Source organism: Protopterus annectens, chromosome 13.part0 (genome assembly GCF_019279795.1).
Source record: "Protopterus annectens isolate FY-2018-M chromosome 13.part0, PAN1.0, whole genome shotgun sequence".
In the NCBI taxonomy this organism is placed as follows: Eukaryota; Metazoa; Chordata; order Ceratodontiformes; family Protopteridae; genus Protopterus; species Protopterus annectens.
Window position 1 is genome coordinate 297,683,921 of NC_056747.1, and position 22,792 is coordinate 297,706,712.

The following is a 22,792-nucleotide window of genomic DNA, read 5'->3' on the forward strand; positions in this document are numbered from 1 at the left end:
AAACTATTTCACAGGGGCCTAAAGGAGTTTCAGCCTCCACCTCAAAAAATCCATTGCCCTCCAACAGGGAAGCTAAGTCATTAGAGAGATGGGGCAAAAAGGTTTACACATCCACTACCTTATCTATGAGAGCTTTAAATTGCCTTTTTCATATGTTACAATATCAGGATTATCTGTTAGAAGATTTACAAAAAACATTAGCCACTCCTGATCCTTTAGACAGGAAGACTTTGCAGGAAGCTGTACATATAACACTCAGCAAGTAAACAATCACTTCCTGCAGTGTGGATATGATGCACTGGAAGCTTCATGTAGGGCAGCTATGACAGAGGGGCAGTCATTCGTAGACATGCTTGGTTAAAAGATCAACCTCTACCAGACCATGTAAAAGCAAAACTTCTGGATGCACCTTTGGAAAAGAACAAGCTTTTTGGTGCAAATGCTAAGGATGTGTTAAAGACCATCGAAGAAAAAGCAAAATCAGTTCAGACAGTGAAAGATTTCCTCCAGGTTCAACCCCCCAGATTCAGTAGGAATTGGCCTTCAAAAAACTGGTCCTTTCCTAATCCAGAAAAGTTTCAAAGGGGTAAGAACAGACGTGGCCGAGGAAGAGGCCAATACAGAGGCCCTTACAGGGGACGACAATGGCAGCCAGGAAACCAAAGAAGTGACGCAGGGGTTTCCCCTGCCCCACAACCACAATCTCAATGACTTTCCTCTACTACTGCCTACCAGGGAACAACTAGAAGCCCCCTTGGGTGGGAAGTTATCTCTGTTTGCAGAAAACTGGCACAGACTGACAAAGGACAAATGGATTTTGGACATTATAGACCGAGGGTACAGGTTTCATTTTCATACCTTACCAAGAAAACAAGGCATGCCAAACCTACCACTAAATCAGAGGGCAGAGGCTATCAAGCAAATCACTCTGCTGACTCGGATGAAAGCAATAGAAAGAGTTCCACAACAAGAACAAGACCAGGGGTTTTACTCAAGACTGTTCCTTGTTCCAAGAAAAGAATCTCAATGGAGACCAATACTGGACTTGTCCGCATTAAACACCTTTCTCATAGTACCAAAGTTCAAAATGCTGACCTTACAGCAACTCCTTCCCATGCTGGGCAAGGGGTCGTGGCTGATTACTCTGGACCTCAAGGAGGCATACCTGCATGTCCCTATCAGACACAGTTGCAGAAGATACCTCAGATTTCTTGCAGGGCCAGAGCATTATCAATTCTCAGCATTGCCATTTGGCTTATCTACTGCGCCCAGAGTATTCACAAAATGCCTGGCTTCAGTAATTGCTCATTGCAGGCTCCAGGGGATACAAATTTACCCGTACCTGGACGACTGCCTCATACAAGCGGACGACAAATTGATGTTGACAAAAAACCTGGATTATGTCATACGATTACTACTTCAAGCTCTGGGATACACAGTCAACTTCCAAAAGTCAAGACTGCAGCCATCCCAGCAAATAATCTTCTTAGGAGCCAAACTAGACACAGCCTCTCAGATGGCTTACCTGACAGAAGACAAGCAAGAGAAGTTAACTCATTATTTCAAAGGTTTAGCAAATCTCACCCAGATGACTGCAAGGAGATTCCTACAGGCCCTGGGTTACATGGCATCCTGCATTCTCCTGGTTCCTGCATTCTCCTGGTTCCATTAGCAAGACTACACATGAGAAAGCTTCAATGGTACCTAAAAAGCATTTGGTCTCAACACAGCAACAACTTGGAGACAATCATACCACTCATTCCATGCCTACAAAAGGAATTCCTATGGTGGGCCTCGGTGAGCCAGGCAAACACAGGTATGTCATTCAAAAAACCACAGATAACACAGACCATGACTACAGACGCCTCAGACCTTGGATGGTGGGGGGGCACACATGGAAGGCAGGTGTATACAAGGACAATGGTCTCCAAAGGAAACACATCTGCATATAAACCAAAAGGAAATGCTGGCAGTAATGCATGCCATCGAGGCCTTTCAACACCAACTCCAGCAAGGCCATTTACTGATACGGACAGACAACACCACTGTGATGTGGTACATAAACAAGCAAAGGGGCACCCACTCTTACCCCCTTTGCAGACTGACAATGCAGCTTTGGGAGAAATCACTGAGCCTAAACATCCAGTTACAATCCCAGTTTGTTCCAGGAAAAGACAATGTGTTGGCGGACAGCCTAAGCAGGAATTTCACAGATCCACACGAGTGGAGGTTACATCCGAAGGCCTTCAGACAACTCACTTCGACGTGGGGCAAGCCAGAAGTGGACCTATTTGCCTCTCACCTCAGTCATCTTCTACCAAAATTCTGCACAAGGACATACCATCCAAAAGCTTGGAAAATAGATGCCCTCTCATTCACATGGAACTCCCTAGCAATCTATGCATTCCCACCTCTGCCACTGATGACCTCAGTATTACTAAAGATCAAAGCAGAGAAACCCAAGGGAATCATAATAGCTCCGGACTGGCCAAGACAACACTGGTACCCACTACTGCGGAGCATATGTCACACCAGGAGGTGGGCCCTTCCCCAGTGGCCTCTACTTTTGACTCAACACAATTTCGAAACACTGCATCCAAATCTTCAGACACTGCAGCTAACAGCCTGGGAGATCCCATAAATAAATTCAGCTTATCTCTCTCCAAGGAAGTTCAGCGGATACTAACAGAGGCTCGAAGACTATCCACCAGAAAGGTTTACTTAGCAAAGTGGAAAAGATTCAGCAATTGGAATACCAGCAAGGGACATGATGCATCATTGTTGAACATCCCACTCATCTTGGAATATTTGGCAGATGTGTTGAAGAACGGCCTCTCATATTCTTCCATAAAGATACATGCATCTGCTATTTCAGCTAGATACAACACTGATCCTCCTGTTTTTTCTCACCCTTTACTAAGGCAATTCCTCAGGGGAATCAAGAACATTAAGCCACCAAGAAAGGCCCCAGTGCCAGCCTGGGACCTCAATTTTGTCGTAGAAAAACTGACTCTACCTCCATTTGAGCCAGCAGCTTCAGTTGAATTGCAATTTCTCTCATGGAAGACAGCTTTCCTGTTGGCAATTACCTCAGCAAGAAGGGTTTTGGAGTTACAGGCCCTAATGGCAATACCACCCTTTATTATTTTTCACAGAGACAGGGTTTCATTAAGGACCAACCCTACTTTTATGCCAAAGGTGGTATCTAGGGTTTCTTTAAATCAAGCCATTCATCTGCCTGCCTTCTTCCCCAATCCTGAGAATAAGGGGGAAAGATTGTTGCATACCTTGGACATTCACAGACAACTTCGATACTACCTGGACAGAACCAAGGCCACTAGGAAGTCTGAACAACTTTTTGTAGCTTACGCCCCTGCAGTCCAAGGAAAAGCAATTTCAAAACAGACTATTTCTAAATGGATTGGACATTGCATCAGATTCTGTTATTCCTTTCATGGAAAGACTGTTCCAGACAATGTCAGACCACATTCCACTAGAGCTACAGCCACCTCTACAGCATTCTTAAGAGGGGTGCCTACCAAGGACATTCTAGAAGCTGCTACATGGAGCTCCGTGCATACATTCTCCAAACACTACAATCTCCCTCTATACTCCAGATCCAGAGCAGGCTTTGCTTTGGCAGTCCTGCAGGGTTTGATTGCCACACCATCTTTTTCCTAGAGCATTCCTCCTCCCCAGCTAAGCTATGGTATTCTACCCACATGTTATGACTGCAGTTGCATTCTTGAAGGACATAGTACAGTTTTGTACCTACCATAAATGTAGATGTCCGATAGACATGCAACTGCAGTCGGATTTTCCCTCCCTCCATACCCCTCTATGCCTAGGGTCCACTCCTATCCCTGTTTCTCTTAGCTGGGGATATCTGTTATGGTGTATTTGTTTTATTGCTCATTTATTTGTTTGGAATCCTGTTTTTGTCTTCCAATTTGATTACAGCCTTCCTTGGAGGGCACCTGGCATCTGGGGCAAGAAACACTGAAGAAAATGGCGTCGGCTGATGCTTATGTACACCAGCCGCTCTGACGTCGGAGAGAAATGCGACATCAGCCGACGTCGGACCCAGACTTTGGAATCTGGCCGACCGAGGGCTGCCTGAGGCAGGACAACCCACATGTTATGACTGCAGTTGCATGTCTATCGGACATCTACATTTATGGTTGGTACAAAACTGTACTTTATAGCTCATTGCAGACTACAGGGTATCAGAATTGTTCCATGTTTAGATGATTTTCTTATCTTTCCAGAGTCTTTTTCAAAGTGTCAGTAATCTCTTTCTTGGGTACGATATCTCTTGCACAAGCTGTGATTCAAAGAGAACATTCAAAAGTCTTTCTTAATAACTCCTCGTGGGATTGTACTTCTGGGATGTCAACTATGCACCACAATTCAGAGAACTTTTCTTCCTCAGGGAAAAAAAAAATAGATGTATATGAAGATCTAAGATTTTCCACTCAGACTTAGGCCACTACAAGTGAGTACTTTAGGATTATGGAACTCATGGTTTCCATGATTCTCATTATACCCCTGGCAAGACTCCACGTGAGAAGGATACAGTGGTATCTGAAGACTCTCTGATCCCAGCAACAACACCCTTTATCTTTTCAAATCCCAGTGCTGGGGTTTGTCAGAAGGGAAATTGCTTGGTGGAAACAAGAGATGTCCCTAAATCCAGTTGTCTCCTCCTCTGTTCTGAAGCAGTCAGTAACAAAAATAACACAGACTTTGCTTGGGGCAGAGTTTAAGGAGAGATAAAAGTGCAAAGTGTGCGGGACACAAAGGACTGATAGAAGCACCTTAAATAAGAAAGATGCTTGCCCTGATCCAAAGCACTGAATTGTCTGCATTATCTAAGTCCTCAGGACTTCTTCAAGTTGTTACAGACAATACCACAATCATGGGGATACATCAACCAGCAAAGAGGAACCAAGTCATACCCTTTGTGCAAACTAAACTAGCCATGTTAGCATGGAATATAGCTTTTCAGAGCAATATCTCTCTAGAGGTATCCTTTATTCTGAAAGAGCAAATTTGTTTGGAAGATGAGCGGAGTAGGACAAGGGCAGATCTTCATGAATGGAAACTAGATGAGGGGGGTAATCCAAGATTTAATCCACCTGTGGGAAGTTCCTCAAGTAGTTCTCTTTGTCTCCACTCTGAATAGTCAGCTGTCAAGATTCTGCTCCAGGACTCCAGCCAAGAAGGCCTGGAAGACAGATGCCTTTTTTTTCCATGGACAGGAATGTTCCTCTGTACCTTTCCACTAATGTCCACAGTACTTTTGAAGATTTGGAAGGAATCCCCCAAGATCATTTTGGTGTCTTACTCTTCTGGCTCAGGAACCATGGTTCTCCCTTCTTTTAGAAATGGCTAGGGGCGGTCAACATAAGCTTCCTAACAGACTGTATCTACTCACACAAGAACAGGGGTGTTTGATATACCCCAGTACGTTTTAGCTTCACTTAACTGCCTGGGTGATACTGTCTTGTTTACTGAGGATGCTTTTCAGATACTAATGGAGGCAAGAAAGCCTGCTACTAGAAAGTCGTACATTATCAGATGGAAAAGGTTTTCTAGTTGGTGCCAGCAACATAACCAGCACCCATTCAGAGCTAGTTGTTCTCTGGTTTTACAATATCTGTGTGAGTTGCTATCCTTATGGCCTTTCTTTCTGCTTATCAATGTTTATTTATTGGCCATTTCAGCATGTCTGCTCATGGATCTTCCTCTTTCAATGCAGTGTCATGTCAAAATGATTTGATTTTAAAAGGAGTTTTGCATACGAGTACTCCAAGATAACCGGTGACACCTCCTTTGGATTTTAATTTTGTGTTAGAGAAACTAGCACTTGCTCTGTTTAGCTAACTTGGCTGACTTAAGGTTCTTAACATGGAAAGCATTTTTTTATTGATTGCTGTGCCCTCTGCAAAATGAGTATCTGAGTTTGCAGGTTCTTATGGTGTCAGCCCTATGACATTTTCCACAGAAACAGGGATTCTTTGAGAACTAATCCTTCTTTTATGCATAAAATTCTATCAAAGTTTACTTTGTCAAACTATCCAACTCCCTGTTTTCTTTCTTGAGCCCAAAAATGATGGAGGAAGGATACTCCATACCTTGGATGTCCGCAGACAACCGTGGTACTATCTTGATTCTTGACCAAACTAATTCTTTCTGATCAATTGTTCATTTCTTGTCAAGGTAAGAAGGGACAGCCTGTGTTAGAACAGACTATTTCTATATGGTTATATAATGCTATTCGCTTTTGTTATAGTCACCCTAACAGAACTGTTCCAGGCAGGGTCAAGGCCAAGTCTACCAGGACCTTGGCTTCATCTATGGCTGTTTTTAAAGGTTGAATTCTAGAAGCTGCAACTCTGTATTTACTTTTACAAAGCAATATAAGCATGATTCTTTCTCTAGATCCAGGCCAGGCTTTGTTACGACCATTCTCCAAGGGCTCCTGGACTCGTGTCTTTCCACCTCCCAAATGCAAACTAGGCTAATCTACCCATATAGGTAGGGGCTACTGCAGCAGTGATCAGTATGATGAACAAGAGAGTACAGTTGTGTAAGTAAACTTACTATTACAGTAGCTGTTCAAATGATCGCTGCTGCAGCAACTACTCCATTCCAACATTCCTTTTTGTTTTTTGTTGTGTTTATGTCAGGGTGTGGTTATTTTTTGTTCTTCCAAGCATAGTCCTTTCAGGGGTCAGCTTCCCTCGTGTTGACTGGGCTTGGCACCCATACATTTCTTTTAGTCAACTTAGCTTGAGCTGCCAGATAATTTGAATGTATGGAAGGTGCCCTGAAGCTTTGGAAACAGGCTGGTTGTTACCTCCCTGGCAAGGGATATAACCCATATAACTAAATCTACTGCAGCAGTGATCATTCAAGCATCTACTGTTAGAGTAAGTTTACTTACACAACCGTACTTTCCAGCTATCCAATGGATGTGTTACCAGAGCCCTCTTCTTCATGTTGTACAGCTTCTTACCCTTTACTTACTGCATGTCTTATCTGAAACTGGATTTCCAGCAGAAACTTTTAACTGGTTCAATTCCTGTCTAATCAGAAGAGCTTAATCTTTATGCTGGGTAGATGCCATCTTGCAAGTCAGACATTTACTGTGTGTGCTCACAAGTATCTGTATTCTGTCACTTCCTATTCAACATTTTTGTTAAATTGCATACAGCTTGCTTTTCCAGCTACTTTGATCTAGTACATGGATAACTCCACACTCTTTTCTTCTTCCCCTCTGGCATTAGTCTAGGAAGGGTTTAGTAACGTACACAATGGGTATTTGTTTCTGGTCTACCCCTGAGTCTAAATTATGCAAAAGCCATGCTTTTACATCTGCAGTGGCTGATATAACAAGCTTAATTAAACTCAAAAAATTTCCAGTTAGACCACCATAAAAACTGAAGTCATCAGTCATGTGGAATTCTTTTTGTCATAACTGTTGGCAAGTACATACTGTCAGATGAAGCATGATTCACTTGCATATACATCCTGTTAGTCCCGCATGAAATACTTGACCATCTTTCATATAGCCTCTTCTACCACTAGGGGGCATGCAGAGGAGATTAAAAGCATCACACATCTACATCTTCTTCCCATGTCAACTGATGCTGCTCCTGTAGCCCAGTAACTTTACACTAATGTCTCCAGCTCTTGCAAGTGTAAGTGTTTTTCCTGGAAATAAATGTTTCCACTTAAGCATCCCAAGAGTCTGTTCTCCTTTAAGGAGCTAGGTAATCCATTGGTGTTCCAGGTAGCAGCCAATTACTCATCCTTCGTCTGATAAAAACAAGCTCTGTTCACCCCTCTGTGTACATACTTAAACTATGCCTGCATAGCAACAAATAGTTTAACAACTCCCCTAATAGTAATATTCTTATCTTTGCTGCATATATTTTTGCTATCAAAGTTAGTTCTATATAAACATAATAGTGGCTACAAACCTGTGTCAAATAAGTTTTTACTATCAAGAAAACATTATATGCTAATTTACTCAGTCACTTGATACAGTACTATTAGCTAACCTGTTTGGTAATGAAAGTCATAATATTGATCAACATAGTAAACAAATACCGTAATGCACTCTGACATTATCTAGATGTCCTGGTTATATAGCTAGTTGAATGTCCATCACATCATTTAATCATTTCAGTGGATGTTCAACAGCTTTTGGTGATTGCAGACAGTCAGAACGCTTGTTAGCCAGTCATTTCAGTGCTTCAAGTATAGGCAGAGCAAACATTTTGCTTGGTACACACTTATCTGTTTGCTCTTGATTTGCAAAACCTCACCCAAACACTTGGGATTAGAAGTGCCATGTTTTTAGCACACAGCTGTTAGAAAATAATTTGTTCTCTCACATTAAAGTGAAACAGCTGTGCTCTTGAGACCAGAATGTTTTTTTTTTTTTTTTGGTTTACCACTTTCCCTAGTTGTTTTGCAACTATGTCATTGACACATAGGGTGTGTGGGATTCCCTGTTAAGAACACTTTTTAGAACTGTATGGTTTCCCTTGTATGTAATTGGCAACTTTTGATCTTAGGTTTGTGGCGTTGCAACCTTTTAATGCAAGTTTCTCTCTCTGTCATTAGAACCTTTATAATCATATTCTCTTACAGTCTGCAGATCTTTTCAACCTCCATAAAACCTTGTATCCAGTCAGGAAAGATATAAGTGGAACTTAAATATATGATCAAAGAACACAAAATAGAAAAACCACAAACAGGTTACAAATCCAAAAGCCTTCAAGGAGTATAGAACAACTAAAAAGTGAAACTTTAGTTTCCTGAATCTACATTCTTTTCTATAAATTGCAAACCGTCAAAAATGTGCTCATCTCCCATATTGAGTATCTTTCCAGGTGTCTATGACTGTGTGAACACTTCATCCTGTATGCTTTAAGTCTTAAAGTGAACCAAATTTCTCTTAGTGTGGACATCTGCAGTCTTTGTACCAAGCATAAATACATGACAAGACCGCTTTGTCTTTATTCAGCTCTCATGCAAACTGGTCAAACTTTTACTGAACAAAAGTAGCACAGTCTGCACCCTCCACCTTTTTTTTTCAGCACACCAATAACTTGTATATCTATTTGTGAGCTTTGTCTTTCGGATCTGTTATTCCCTTCCGGAATTAATCTATTTCTGTCATAGCTGAAACATATTTCTCCCCCAAATTATAATTTTGTTATAACTGTTCTATACTCATCTCAGGTAAAGTAAAACTTGTCATCCCCTGAACATGAATAGTTGCTGCAGTGTCATTATCGAGTTTTCTACCAGCACATTCAATCAGACTTAGAACGCTTTCTGTAGCCTTAGTGCCATCATCTTCATGCAGACTCTAAGCATTGACCACAGCCTTAGCACAGCTTACCATGCAGTCTGCACAATGTTTGACTTCACTGGCTTCACTTAACGGTGAGTCTATTTTTTGTTTACATTCTCAATATGAGGTAAAGAACTGATGTAATATATTAAACTGACTAACCATTGAGTGTAACTTAACACACAGCACCACTGTTCACATCTTTTTAAAAGTTTAATCTTGAAAAACTCAGAAGTGACCAGGCAGACGTATGTAGTGTATGTCTGATATGCATTTCATGGTCCTCATGATTATTTGCCTAGTTGTTGTTCCTATGTTCTGATACTGCACTGTCTTTGTTTGCTTAGTATTGTTCCTATGTTCTGATACTGCACTTTCTTTCTTTACTTAGCATTGTTCCTGTGTTCTGATATGGCACTGTCTTTGTTTACTTAGTATTGTTCCTGTGTTCTGATACTGCACTGTCTTTGTTTACTTAGTATTGTTCCTACTGCACTCTCTTTGACTGATGGTTTTTAAACACCTTCATTAACTTAAATTATTGCTTAAAATATAGGCAAACATGCATTAATATAAAAGAAAACAAACCATATTAACATGTTTCCAGTTACATAAATTATACATCACATATGTTCTTTTTATAATTATCAGTCCACCATTGTCAGTTACTCAATTCCCGCCTTCCCTTAAACCTCACTCTTGTTCCTGAATATTATTCTACAGGTATTGTCCCCACAATTTTTATTAATATCCAGTTTGCTCCTTCCATTTTCTAAAGATCCAACTTCCAGTTTTCATGTCTCTCTTAGAATATTAGTGCTTCAAATGCATTTGGTTTAGACTTTGATTTCCATTTTCTAGTAATTGCTTTTTTGGTAGCCACCAGAATTAAACCTAGCAAGGCCCTTACTATGTCTAAGTAATTCAGATCCTGTGTCCCAACTCAACTGAATAATTTCCTTAGTTATAGCCATTTGTTCACCCAGTATTTCTGGCAGGGTACTCCGTAGGGAATTTTTAAGTCTGCTAACTCGATACAATCCCAAAACATATATTCCCAATTACTTATTTTCGTCCCCATCACACCTCCAGCAGTTGCCGTTTAACTGAGGAAAACTTTTTTGAAGTCTGTTTGGGGTATAAAATACCGGTACAAACACTTCCGAGCAAAAATCCTAAAGCTTCTAAACTTTGTTGCATACTTGGCAGACATACGTATGTCCTCCCATTGGTCCCTTGTAAATTGATAATGCAGTCCATGTCCCCAATATTTTCTAACCTCATCTGATTGATTCTTAGTTATCGTGCAATATTTTATTTTATATGCCCTACTTATTTACCCTTTTTAACAACAGCTTCTGTTCGTGCTTCAGCAAAAATCTCAGAGCAGGTCATTCTACTTAGGAAACCCCTCTCTGTTTCTCTTTGCCGATACACTATCAGTCCCTGGTAGGGAAGGCAGTACCTAGCTCTAGCTTGCAGTCCAAATGTCTTTTTAGCCCCATTCCATTCTGTGTCCTTTCCATATGTAGTTATTTGTACCCACTTGGGTAAATAAGTTTAATGATATTTGTGTGACACTCTAGTGATTTATGTTCCGACAGATACTTGATTTGCTGTGAATATTCACTGTCACTGTTTGAGTAGTTTCATTGACTCGCATTTGATGGTAGTATGATTTGATGCTAAATGGCAGCCAAATCAGGTGTAAATATTTGGCATCCAGGACACTTGAGCACCCTTTGGATAGGCATATGCTGCTTGACTGAGGCTTCCGTTTCCTAATAACACAAAATAACTCCTTTTGGTTACGCATTATATACCCAAGCTTTAGCACAGTTAGGAAGAGCTGTGCCTACCGTTTCGGATACTAATGATGGTTACTGCTTTGTGACTCTGACAATGAACTATGGATAACATTTAACACTTTCTAGAATAAGATAGTTGTATTATGCCTATACATTATCTCCCATTTTATTGGTTCAGTTCTGTTATGGTTGAGCATTAAACAGCAAAGTAAGTAGCAAAGGCATAAACAGTATAAATCTGCATTAATTAGATATTATGCTTGTTAGCTTATTATATGATTATTAGTGAGTATGCTTTTAATAACTTTGCATTAATCAGAATTTTGTATTTGAAATATAAAAGTATATGACTCAAGGATTAAGGTAGTAAAGCAAAAACTGCATAATTTATACTAATAGCTTTTTGATTAGCCTGTTATAATGAAATCAGTAGTGAGAATATTTTAAATAATCATGCACTTAATAATCAGAGTTGTAGGAGACGTGTATTTTACAAAACAGCTGCATATCTGTGACCTTTTTAACTGTAGTCTGTGTATAAAAGAGAGAGTACTTGTGTTCTACATTTCGAGAGAATGTAGTGTGTATGTAGGGAAGTTAGAGCGGCACTAAAAGCAAAATATAATGTTTTGTTCTAATGTTCCAGACAGCTCAGGAAAACTACATGCTCTTTTAGGTCAAAGTCAAGTCAGAAGTCAAAAACTTACAGAAAATACTGGCTCAAACTATCATGGTGTGTCCGCAAATATGAGTTGTTGGAAAACAAACTGATTAACTGACCATCCTAATTTATTGCTCTCAGGACTCTAGTCTAATGACTAGTGCTTGAATTGATTAATGCACAAGGATTTCAATTTGGTTTGATTTAATTCACTGATTGCTTAATACAGAGACATAGTTGAATGAGGGTCCCTTGTATAATTTGCAAGATAAATGAACTAATGTCTTTTGTAAGTGACATATATATATATATATATCTATATATATAGATATAGATATATATATATATATATATATATATATATATATATATATATATATATATATATATATATATATATAATTTTTTTTTATCAAACTGCTTTCAGGCACAGCTTGGTGTTTTGTCTCATTCTTCTATCTGTATTGTGGTTTACTACTTAGCCTCAGTATAAAATAAGAACCCAGAACAGATAGTGATGTTTGAGTTTGATATTGGCAGAGGTGAGTTTTGTAATCACTTATGGAAGGGGGTGATTGCCATCTTTGGGAGGCCACCATTTGTTATTGGGGAAACACTGGGCAGCTTGGAATGCCTGATGTCAGTAAGGAGTAGGGTTGCCAACCATCCGGAATTCTTCTGGACTGTCCAGAATTAAGGGACACTATCTGGAAAACGGACTAGACGGCATATTGTCTGGAAAGAATACCTGGAGATTAACTTTCTTTTAATTTAAAAAAATAAATACATTCTTTTTGTAAAAACACCCTTTGCATCCGGTGGCACAGATGCAGAAGACGAAAAAAGAAGTTATGTACTCCCCATAACATTCCATGTTCATAGGTTCATAGGTTGGTACTAGGCTATCAGCCCTAGGGCCTGTACAAGCCTAGCCATAACAATTCCCTGGCTGTTTCTTCCCACATTATTTACTTTCCTGGACCCCTGTCTAGCAGGGTGACTGACTTGATCCCTGGGGTGAATTTCCTTTCTCCCATCCAATCGTCAAGGTTCCTCTTGAAGAGGTCCAAAGAGGCACTCTGCTTGACATGTATGGGCAATCTATTCCAGAGTCTGGGAAGTCTCTGGGTCAGGAACCTATCCCTCCAGCATGTTTTGTTTATCGTGATGACAAGGTTTAGATCCCTGGAGCGTGTAGCTCTGAGGGATTGGGATTTCTTTAAGTGTAGCATGTCCAACAGCACTGGGTTTGACATGGCCTTGTATGTTAAGCAGAGATTGCCTCTGAGTAGACGATATGCGACAGAGTATAGCTGGAGTTTGTTGTCCAGCTCGCCATTCATTCTTACAATGATGGTACTCTGCCGAATACACAGTTGAAAGACTCGAACTTGGCTCGTGGAAAGTAGGTATCCCGTAATGCAGTGGTGTAACTCCCCAGATCTTGTTTGCTGCTACTACCAAATGAATTGTAAATAACTATATATATATATATATATATATATATATATATATATATTTTTTTTTTTTTTTTTTATATATACATATATATATATATACACACACACACACACACACACACACACACACACACACCAATATATGCTATCCCCAATGGAAGGAGAAACAAACTGAAGCAAGGAACTCCTGAAGGTAGTAAAACATCCACCAGGTCCACAAGGAGTCTTTGGAAGGGGGAAGGAGGGAGGGTCCGTAAGAATGAACGGTGAGATGGACAACAAACATGGAATGTTATGGTGAGTACATAACTTCTTTGTTATGTTGTCCTATCTTGCCTTCAGTCTTACAATGATGTGACAGTATCCCTAGCACCTTTTGCCTGGGTGGCTCAGGAGAGTACAGCTTTAAGCACCATGGAACCAAAGGAGGCCCTGTCCCTGGAGGCCAAATCCGCTTTGTAATGCATAATAAATGTATGAGGAGTAGCCCAGGTATCTGCAGCACAAATATCCATAGGAATTCTGGCCTGAAAGAAGACGTATCCAGTGCTCTAGTGGAATGAGCCTTAACCTTAAATGGTAAATCTCTGTTATTTGAGGTATAGATGAATGTATTGCAGTTTGAGAGCCAGTTGGAAAGAGTAGTTTTTGAAACTGAGCTAAACATTTTTTGCTTCTGAAAAGGATACAAACAACTGGTCAGATTTTCTAAAATCTTTTGTCCTATGCATATAGAATCTGAGTTGTCTGTACACGTCCAGTTGATGTAATTTGTATTCTGCCTTGTTGCTGTGATTAGGAAAAAAACACTGGAAGCTCGATAGATTGATTTATGTTAGTTGAAGAAGGGACTTTAGGTAAAAAGGATGGATTAGTTCGCAAGGATACGCTATCCTTAAGAAATATCAAATATGGCGGTTTGATAGGTAGGGCTTGCAACTCTGAAACTCTTCTAGCAGATGTTATAGCCACCAGAAAAAATGGTCTTCTAGGAAAGGAACTTGATGTCTGAAGATGTGGAGGGTTCAAAAGGTGGTAACATTAGGTGAGAGAGAACACAATTTAAATCCCAAGGAGAAAGGGGTTCCTTAAAGGGAGGTCTTAATAAGGAGGCACCTTTCAAGAAGCCTCTACACAATCTGTGTGACATTAAGTTCGAGGTAGGACCACCAGTGTGGAAATTTGAGATTGCAGCGAGTTGTTCTCTGATGGTTGCTCCAGCTGAACCCTGTTGGAAGAGTTCCACCAAAAATTCCAAAATAGAGTGATTGGGCTCAGAAAAAGGGTCAATGTTCCTGTTTTGAATGCTGAGAGAAAACCTTTTCCATTTGCTATAGAACAGTTTTCTGGTGGAAGCTTTATGAGAAGGCATCAAGATATGTTTAACTGTTGGAGTGAAATTCTGAAGCCTGACTAGATTGGGAAATAGAGCAGGCAAGCTGTCAATTTGAGGGTATGGAGAGAAGGATGAAGCGCAGCTGACATATGTGTCAACAGGTCTGGAACTGGTTCCATAGGCCACGGTTTCTCCTAAAGATGAGGCCAAAGGAAGGGGAACCAAACTTGACGAGGCCAGTAAGGAGCAATGAGAATCATCCTGCTTCCCAAGGACTGTGCTTTCTGAATGACTCTGGGTATGAGAGGAAACGGAGGAAAGGCATACAGAAGTCCTGAGGGCCAATTGTGAGCAAGTGCATCTCTCGATGTCTCCCCCGGAGGGAGGATTAGGGTAAAGTAGTTGCTGCACTTGGCATTCATGGGTGTGACAAAAAGATTGGAGCAAGGCAGACCCCATGTTCAGAAAATCCTTTCTGCTACATTCTGATTGAGAGACCACTCGTGAGGCATTAAAATTGTCCTGCTCAGCTTGTTTGCTATCATGTTGGACTTCCCTGGAATGCGCATTGCTATTAGAAAGCACTGGGAAAAAACTGCCCATTACCAAACTCTTAGAGCCTCGTGACAAAGAGGATAAGATCCGTTTCCCCCCTGCTTGTTTATGTACCAAACCACTGTTTCCCCCCTGCTTGTTTATGTACCAAACCACAGACATATTGTCTGACTGTATCGCAATTGTCCCTAAAGGGAGAGAGTCATGAAGTGCTTGCAACCCAAGAATCACTGCTGTCATCTCTAAGACATTTATATGCAAGTGAGCCTCGTGTTCTTGCCATATACCTTGGACTGTTCTCCCCAGATAATGCTCCCCCCACACCCTATATGGGAAACGTCCATGGTCACCGTAGCTATGGGTTGTTGTGGAACAAAGGGTCTCCCTATGGTTACATGGCTGGAGTGTATCCACCATCTTAAATTGATTTTGCATGATTCCGTTATCCTGATCGGGTGAGACATAGGAAGCTCTTGAAGTGACCATTGGGAGCCATTGAAGTATCCTCATGTGCATTCTGGGAAGAGGTACCAGAGTTATTATGGAAGCAATTGTCTCTAATAATCTTAGAACTATCTTTGCTTTCACCTTGGTTTTGTGAAGAAGATAAAGTATCTGCTGTCTCAGTGCTGAAACTCTGTTGGAAGACATGCTACCATAGAAGCAGTAGCTAGATCTGTGCCTATAAATATGTTGACAGGGCAACAAGGCAGATTTTTGAAAGTTGACTGTAATACCCAACTGAGCACAAATGTCCAAAGTCAGATCCATGGCTTGTTGGAGTAGATGCTTGGTGGTAGCAGATAGGGGACAGTCGTCTAGATAGGGAAACACTCGGAATCCTAGACACCTCAGGTGAGCAGTGACTACTGCCATGCATTTGGTGAACACTCTGGGGGCTGTAGTGAGACCAAAGGGCAGAGCTCGGAACTGATAATGACTGGCTCCCAGCCAGAAGCGTAAGTACCTTCTCGATGCCCTGTCCATTTTTATGTGGTAGCAAGCATCCTGAAGGTCTGTTGAGTACATCCAATCATCTTTCCCTAAAACGGGAAGTATAGACTGCAATGTCACCATTCAGAACTTTGATTTCTTGACAGATTCATTTAATTTGCTTAGGTCTAATATGGGTCTCCAGTCCCCTGGTTTTTTTGACGCCAAAAAGAATCTTGAGTAAGTTCCGAATCCTATTTGGTCTGTGGGGACTTCTTGGATGACTCTCTTGTGTAGCAACTTCTGAATCTCTATAGTTGCTTTCTCCCTTAGATTGGGTGGAACATCTGGGATTGTTCTGATCTGTGGAACAGGATCAGAAAAGGGAATGGAATATCCTCTGGATATTATTATTAGTAACCACTTGTCTCTTGTGATAGTTTGCCAGGCTTCTGGGTACCTAAATAAATATCCCCCGACTGTCTCCAGAGTAGAGCAGTCGGGCCTCCTTTCAGGAGCATTGATAAGGGTGCCCACAAAAGGAATCACGATCACCCAGGTTCTGCGGGGCTCCCTCTGCTTCTAGGGTGGCATCTATCGTTGTTACCTTCCCCTCTGCCCCTGGGGAAGGAATCACCCCATGCGTCCTGGAAATCTCTCTCTGGGATCTTTTGAACCACATTTTTCCACTCTTCCGACCTTTAGGATAAGGTCTTGAAGGTACAGAAAAACTTACTACAGTGGTAGAGAGAGTTTTTTCTTCCTGCTCGCATTGGGTGAGAGTGTCTTTTACTTTAGGTCCAAAGAGTGAGGAACCATCAAAAGGGGCATTAGTAAAAGTAGACTTAAAGGGCTCTGCAAAATTGCACAAGCGCATCCAGGAGTGTCTCCTAAGGGACACTCCGGAACCCACTGCCCTGCTCGCTCCATCATCTGCATAGAATATCAGCCTCATGGAGGGGTTGATGATGGAATTTAAGGTGGATAGCTGGGAGGAGATCTTCTCCTTCACTCCCGCAGCCAATGTACCTTGTAGAGTATCTCCTAGTTCTTTCAGGAGATCTCTCTGTAGCCTTGTGAAATGAGTGAGGTAGTTCAGCGATCGAAGAGTAAAGGTCGCTGACGAAAAGACATGCTTCCCATATCTGTCCATCATTCGAGTCTTTATTCGGAGGATGAACAGATGAGGATGTCTCTGAAAGTTCCTTCTTGGTGGCTGCTGCCACCACCATACCTATCTACAGGTACCCCCTTAGTGAGGAAATTCTTTCCTGAAGGAGTTAAGAATTTGTTTGGCCTCCAAGGGAGTGGTTCCATTGTGTCAGGAGACTCCCATGCCTTTTGACTGATCAAGTCCATTAGCTCATCGAAAGGTGGAGACACCCAGGAAGCTGAAGGTTGAGATCCAAAACACTGACTCATCAGAAGGGGTGGTAGCCTGCCAGATGGCCTCTCTGCTTCAGGATCTCTAGGATATCTGAAAATGAGATATCATCAGAGGACGACCGTGGAGACCCTTCCAACTACTCGAGGTCCATGTCTGAAGTGACGGACTCATCTGGAGAGTCTACGTGCTTCCTATTGCAAGTTCTCTTCTGATGCGGCTCCTCAGAAGGGTATTCTGGGGAGGCCTCGGAGAAGAGGGGTTCACCCAGTGGGGGATCCTGAGACTCTGGATCTCTGCTGTCCTGTGGAATGGGTGGTGCCAAGACAGCCGGTGCCTTAGGGGGACGAGTGTGGTATCCTTATGTGGAGCTGTAGGTTCAGACAGCACACTCCACATCAGCTCAAAGGCGGATCCCACCAGCTCCAAAGACTCCCTCAGCTCTGAGGAGACCGAGGAAGCCACCAGAACCAGCAAGATCAGACCCGAGGCCGATGTAGGAGCTGAGCTAACTCGGGCTGACACTCCAAGGCGTAGGCTCAACACTGAAAGATGATCGGGGCCGAGATTCCCCCTTGGGGCTTATTGGGGAGCCCCCGGCTCCCAGACTCTCCGGACATCTCCAAGCTTGTCGGAGCAGAAGTCAGCTCTGTGAACACTGAAGGGAATCTCAGAATCAATGGATCTACAGTAAGTGGTACCAAGCACTCTGGCTCCGAAGGTCAGCTTGGCTCTGAAGAGGAACAATGGTGGGTGCAATTGGTATAGTAGGCTCCGAGACCAAATGGGTCGGAGCCGAAAATAATTTGGTTAGCACAAGCAACTTTGAGCCTGCGCACCATCCGCTCCACATCATCATCAGATAAGCTCCTGGTGGATCTGGAGGATAGGGATGGAGAACGAGACCTGAGCAAAATGCGAGATCTCAGTGTAGGAGAAACCGGTGAAATATCCATGGACCAGCTCTGTGAAGAGGTATCTTGCATCTCCGAAAGACTTTAGAGTCAAAGAACCTGGCTTGTCAATCAGTATAACCTCTGACAGCTCTAAGGACTCTGGAACTGAGGAGGTAGTAGCCTTAGAAATTTTTGTTAACTTGACTGGAGGCTCTGACTAAGCCGATGCAACAGATTATTATCTCTTTTGAGGTTTGTCCTTTTTAGAAGAAGGAGAAGAAGAAGAGGAAGAAGAACTGTGGATAGCTTCCTCCTTTCTTGTAAAACCCTGGCACTGAAGGAATGACAGAATGTACAATCCTCTTGTAAAGGAATATTTCCAAGGCAATGCACATGTATGACATGGCTGTCAGTGATAGACATTTTTTGTGAACACTTCTGGCATTTTTTGAAGCCCGAAGGCTTATGTTCCCTCTCCTTTGGGTCTTTGGACATGATAATGACAATGACCACAATATAACAACAAGAAAATCTACTAATCTATATCTAACTACAGGAAACACTGAAGGAATAAGGAAGGAAAATAGGGCCTCCAACTAAAACGGCCCTATTTCCCAGAAAAACAACACACCAACTATAAGCCCTCTAACTAAAATGGGCAAAGAGCTCTCTATCTTAAACAAGCTACTATTAAGCTATATGACAAGACACAACAACCACTACAAGGGATACAGTAAGGCCTACGAAACAATGGCCAAAGGCAGCACAAAAGGGAATAATGGCTATAACAATTTAGATATTACTAGTTCGAAAGCTAACTAGATAACTACAATGCAAGAAAAAAAAAAACATCCACTTTAATATAGAAAGAGATTAAAGGTTCTAATAAGGTTATAAGTAGAAAAATGTTTCACAACTTAGCCACGGCCAAGAAGAGCGCATCCAATCTCGTAAAGTGGCAAACGAAATTTGGGGAATTACACCACTGCATTATGGGATACCTACTTGCCACAAGCGAAGTTTGAGTCTTTCAGCTGTGTATTCAGCCAAGTCGGAGCTGAGGATCAGCTCCGAACCCATCATTGTAAGAATGAAGGCGAGATAGGACAACATAACATGTTATTGTTTATGCCGTTGTCTTCTGTGAGCGCGGAATTTGAATTCTTGGAGACATCGGGCAGCGGACCACGAACCAGATTAGTGAGAGTCTGCTATGCAGTGGGATGCACACACTGGTTGAAGGCTAACTTTACAGGTAAGAGGCAAAATCAGATTTTGGGATGCCTTGAGAACTACATCTGGAAGAAAAGAAACCACAAATCATAAATCCTAGCACAGAAATGATCAGTACAGTGCAGTTTATTGTGAAAGGAAGAAGGGTACATCAGAGAAAATAAGTGATCTAAGCTGGTAACTGGAAGTTCTATAACTAAACTGACTAGCCAGGGTGGAGAAGGATTCTTGATTTAGTTTGAAAAGTAGAGATCCATAAAGTAATTGTGCTGTTTGCTGTATAGTTAGCTGTTTTGTTTTTGGAAGGATATGGAAGTAGTGTTCTTTCTTGTGGTGAGAGTTCTAAAACTACAGATTTGGTTGAAGTGTTAGTAAGATCAGTAGGTACAGCAGATGTTAATGATAAATGTTTAAGCCTGGCTTACAGAATGCCATTTTCTACAGCATCACTCCCTTGTGGATAAATTAAATACAAACTTTTGTGACCGAGAAAACTGTTTGAGAGTTTGGTATTGATTATATTAGATTGTTGCTGAAGTGTAATTCAGTCGGTGGCTGAGGTACTAGAAGAGGTCTGGAGGTTAATTTTGTGAAGGATTTTCCAGTTTGTAGTTTGTTATATCCCAAATATTTTTTTTTTCAAATTTAAAAGGTGATCCATCTGTTATAGAATGATAGAGAGAATGTTAAGATGATTTTCTCATTCCTTCTTGGTTTGGAATGTTTCTGGCGATGGGAGATTCAGAGGTGTTAATGGCCATGTACTGAGCATATAGGATGTGTGCTGCAGGTATGTCTGATGAAAGTGTGTTTATAAAGTTAGTCTAGAGGAAGGAGTGGCTAGTAAAGAGCCCTGTGACATTCTTCTTTTGTAGTTATTTAATAGAGGAAGTCTTTGGGCTCTTCTGACTTTGAAAAACCTGTAAGAACGGAAGCCTTGAAATCATCCAAGAGACTTGACACTAATTCTGATAGTAGAGTATTTATGAGAAGATTGTAGGTGGTCAATTAGGTTGAAGGCTTTTGTTGGGTCTGTACAAGTAGTTCCTTATAGGTTGATTTTTGTCTGTGTTAACTAAAATATCATCAGTAGAGGTATAAAGAACTAGTGGCCATTGCACTGTGACCAGTCCAAAAGATGTGCTATTTATTGGACAACAAGGAGTATTTCTGCACATAGTTGGCCAGCTGAGAGTAACATGTCTTGCGCTGAAGAAAGTATTTTTGAAAGTAGGAGGATGGCTGCTTCTTTCCAGATCTGAGACATGGTTTTACAGGGGCTATAGGTCTGGTATAAGGGCTGAATGAGAGATGCTCCTTACACAGATTGAGGAATGAAGGTGGGAGTCCATCTGGACTGTGTGCGCTATAAATTAATATAGAGTTTAAAAGTTTTATTTTTTTTAATAGCTACACTTTTTATTGAAGAGTAGACTGGTGGTGTAAAGTAGGGGTTTGAAGATTGGTAATGAAGATAAGCTGAGGTTAAGGCAGATAAGTAAATGTATTTAATAAATAAGAGCTAAAGGGACTAGATGAAGTACTAAATAATCATGTTTGAACATTGGCAAATAATATTTACTAGATTCCAGGTTTGTGAACTTTTTTGTAACTTTGAGGTGCATTGGCAACTGAAAGTGTAGTAAACCAGTTGTGTGTGCAGTTTTGGATATTGTATGTCTTGGGCTGATTTGAACTCTTATAGGAACGTAGTATTCCGCAGCATGTAGATGGATTGCTGATACTGTGTTATATTTTAAGGGGGTAGGGTGCTGGCTGCAGTCCTGAGTATGTCCTCCTTTGTATGAGATGCCCAATAACTATGAATCTGTTTTCAGTTTGCCATCCATTCCCTATTGCAATATTACCAGCTTATTATTTTTTAATGCAACATAGGCAATTTATTTCAAGGGCAGCAGCAGGCAGTGAATTTGTAGATGAAACACTGAAATTTAACAGCAACCTGTTCACTAGTCACAGATCTCTTTAATGTAGAATTATTTAGATGACTTTTACTTCTGCAGGGATTGTGCATATTGACTGATATTGGTGGATTATAATGACAGAAGTTTGAGTGACCCTTTATGGTTGAAATATTCTGAACTGGGCAATTTTGTCATTATTGGTTCATATGCTTTGTGCCTTCCGTGAAAGGTTGGGCGCCGGACTGGCAACTCGACACCGTAAAACTCCACTGCCAATCATGAGCGGACAGGTGATCCACTGTGGCGACCCCTAACCGGGAAAAGCCAAAAGAAGAAGAATTGGTTCATATGTTTTGTTTCATTGCTTACTGGAAAAATGTTCAAAACTATAAATTTAAAACATGCTGTAACAAGTCATGCTGTATTATGTAACAGATATAATTTAATTGTTATATCTTATAATTTAATACAATCAGGAAAGTGAATCAAAGAACTTTTGTCCTAAAAATGTGTGCAAGGGCCCTGTGATTCGGAAACAGCCTAAAGATAATCTTAATCTCCCACTGGCCAGATGAATTTTCTTTGAATGTGGTTTTCAATGCTTTGTGCTATAAAATTTGAAGTAAAGTTTTAAATTAAATCCAAATATCTGTAATCATTGTAGAAGTAAAGCAGAAAACAGTATGCACACTGTGAGTTTTGAAAAGTGTTTATGGCAACTGGGAAGAAATGGGGAAATAGCCAAATAATCGGACACTGGAATGGTTGTGTGGGAGGGGATGGGGGTACCAAAATTGCATGCGTTTTGCTTTCACATACATGTCCAGAATGTTTTATATAAAAAGTTGGCAACCCTAATAAGGAGAGATATTCCTTGTCTCTAGTATTGTAAATCAGTAACAGATCATTAATGCTGGTGATGTGTAGCTATTTATTCATCCTGGTCCATACAACAGAGTGCTGTATTACCGTGGTAGGAATGGTTGACTGATTTTCAGTATCAGCTGAGGGTGAGAGAACTATTTAACTGTGCCAGGGACACATCACTCCTGTTTGTGGGAGAACTGTTTAACTATTCCAGGGACACATCACTGCCATTTAGTTTTATCAAGGATGGAGGAATACTGCCCGACACTGTCTGTAACTGATAATTGCATCACAAGTAGTGAACTACTGTTACGATGTGTTGTGAAATGTTGTGCTGTTTTACACAGCTTTGAACGGGTGC

At 41.1% G+C, this 22,792-nt stretch overlaps 1 protein-coding gene across 1 annotated transcript in view; it reads left to right on the forward strand.

The window, feature by feature from the left end:
* TJP3 (tight junction protein 3) overlaps positions 1-22,792 on the forward strand; it is a gene marked incomplete at its 5' end in the record, with an annotated part of 839,650 nt that overhangs the window by 285,423 nt on the left and 531,435 nt on the right.